The following is a 2,840-nucleotide window of genomic DNA, read 5'->3' on the forward strand; positions in this document are numbered from 1 at the left end:
TCTAGGAAACGATGAACTCAAGTTTACACATAAGCACACAAGAAAGGAGATTGAGGATTTGTACATTTTATGGGGGTGCAGACATTAACATCATTTCACTTAGAATAACAAGTCTCTACCTGCTGTAGAATTTATTAGCAGCAATGATAACGAGAGCTGCCTTCACCCAGAGCCTGCTATCCAGCAGGCAGCATGGCAGGTATTTTACAAACATCCCTTTCATCAGCCTGGCTCAGAAGGGACCACTTAGACTGGTGGATCTAAATAAATTATCATTCGTGAATGGGTCATGAAATGAATTTGGTATTTTAAAATCAGCATCTTAAAATGAAATAGCACACAAAATAATAAGGAATTGAATGGAAGAACAGATATCAGATCATTTCAAGAAGCAAGGGAAGGAATATTGCATGACACTTGTGTTAGAGAAGCAGGTTACGATGGAAAATACAATCTCTACTATAGGTTGTGCTGAAAAAACTTTAAAAGCCTCTGCTTCTCTCAGTACTTCCCAAACTTGAGTGTGTTTCAGAATCATCTAAGAGCCCGTGAAACAGTGATCCAATCCCTAGAGTTCCTGATTCAATAGCTGCATTAGTTACATCGGTGTCCCCATGACCAAATACTTCACAGAAACAAGTTAAAGGAGAAAAGCTTTTGGCTCACAGTTTCAAAGGCTCAGTCCTCTAGCTTGACTCCATGTGCCAGGACAGAATGCAATGGGGGTAGGGAGGTATGGTAGAGCAGGAGCAGTTTATGTCACAGAAGACAGGAAGCAGCAGCAGCAGAAAAGAGAGAGAAAAGGGGGGGGCAAAGAACAGGGGCCAGGTTTAACCTTCAAAGTTTCCAATGACCAACTTTCTCCAGTCAGGCCCACCACCCAGAGTTTCCATAATCACCTCAAACAGTGCTAGGAGTGAGGGCAAGCATTGAACACAAGGGTCTGCAGGAAATCATTCATATTCAAACGCTAACCTTGGGTCTATATATCTAATAGTGATGTCAGTGTTGCTAGTCTCAGATCACATTGAAAAACACTGGCCTGATAGTTCCTATCTCATAGATGAGGAAGCTGAGATTCAGAAAGAGAAATCACTCCACACCATAGCTGGTACAACTGAGAGCTAAGGTGCAGGTGTGATGGAACTTCCAAACTGTAAGCCATCTATGCTTACTCCGGTGTGTGAAGTAGTCTATCTTTAATGGATGCATTTAGATATTTCTCTCTCTCTCTCTCTCTATACATATATATGTTATGTTTTTATATTTTGTTTTGAACTCACATTCAACTGTTAGTCAGAAAAAAAACAGTGCTTTTAAGCCAATCTCCCTTTATGTGGTTAATGCCCTAATATCAAGATAGGGGAGTGATTGGAAGATCACACCATAATTTGAGCAGCACAGACTTAAAGAGAAGCCAGGCATCTACTTCACTCTATCCACTGCTTCTTCATTCTATCTGCAGTCACCTGGGTCTCTGTTGGATGCCTGATATATACATAGCTTGGTTTCATGAAGACTTTGAGGTTGGAAGAAAGCTCCACTGTCCAGGCATGTATCTTTTTTGGCTCCAAATGAACCTAAAAAATTGACAACTTTGGCAAGGGGAGTAGGGGGGAGGAGATGGGAAGGGATGGTAAGGGGAAACAAAGGAGGAGGCAACAAGGCTTGATAAGAAATGTACGGTATTTTCACAATTAAAAAAAAGATTGGCTCAGTGAAATTGCACCAGCCTAGCAAGTATAAGGCTCTGAGTTTATTATACCCCAGTACTTCAACACCAATGTTACAAATGAACTCCAACAGAGATCAAAATGTGTCTCTTCTTAGGCTGGAATATTAAGCATGATATTGAGAGAATATTTCTGGTTTGCTAACTTGAAAGAACAATAGCTTTGGGATTAGAAAGACTTGGGTCAAATCCTGGACCCACTGAAATGCATTTCTGAAACATGTGCCTAACTTTCTCCAGGTTATGGAGAAAGTCATCTTTTATGTAGGATTCAAAATATAGATAGGTGTAAAGATTGCGGGGGGGGGGGGATTAGGTTACACAAAGCACATAGCATGGTCCTTGGTACCTGACCAACCCTGAATAAATAGTAGATATTAAATTCTCCATTCATTCAGTCACAAATACTTATTGAGTATATACTCTGCTGTACTATGTGTGCCAAAATATAAAGAGTCTTTGGCAGTTCATAATCCATTGTTAAATTGACAAACCCTCTCCACTTCTAATCCTATGCCTGAAGCAGCCATGGTTAATTGATTACTGTGTTATTTGGCACAGGGTTCAGCATTCAGCTTCAATATCCTTCTCAGCATAGTAGTGTGGGCAGCACTGCCCACACACAAGAATATAAATCATGCTGGGAGCTGGTGGCTCATGCCTGTAATCCTAGCTACTCAGGAGGCTGAGATCTGAGGAACACGGTTCAAAGCCAGCCTGGGCAGGAAAGTCCGTGAAACTCTTAGCTCCAATAAACCACCAGAAAACCAGAAGTGGCACTGTGGTTCAAGTAGTAGAGCACTAGCCTTGAGCTGAAGAGCTATGGGACAGCACCCAGGCCCAGAGTTCAAGCCCCACGACCGACAAAAAAAGAAAAAGGAAAAGAAAAGAAAAGAATATAAATCACTAACTTCATTGCTTTCCTAGTTTAGGAAAACCCAGAAATAGACATTTACTTTGATATACCACAGGAACACTAATGTTCTCAGATACTTTATGAGGGATGCTTGATATCCTGGCTCTCCAGGATATCTCCTAGTTATGCAAAGCTTTGGGAAAAAGCTGAGCCTGGATGGACAAATAGAAGCTCATTGGGTTTAACGGAGGG

This window comes from Dipodomys ordii, unplaced genomic scaffold (assembly GCF_000151885.1).
Source record: "Dipodomys ordii isolate 6190 unplaced genomic scaffold, Dord_2.0 Scaffold46, whole genome shotgun sequence".
In the NCBI taxonomy this organism is placed as follows: Eukaryota; Metazoa; Chordata; class Mammalia; order Rodentia; family Heteromyidae; genus Dipodomys; species Dipodomys ordii.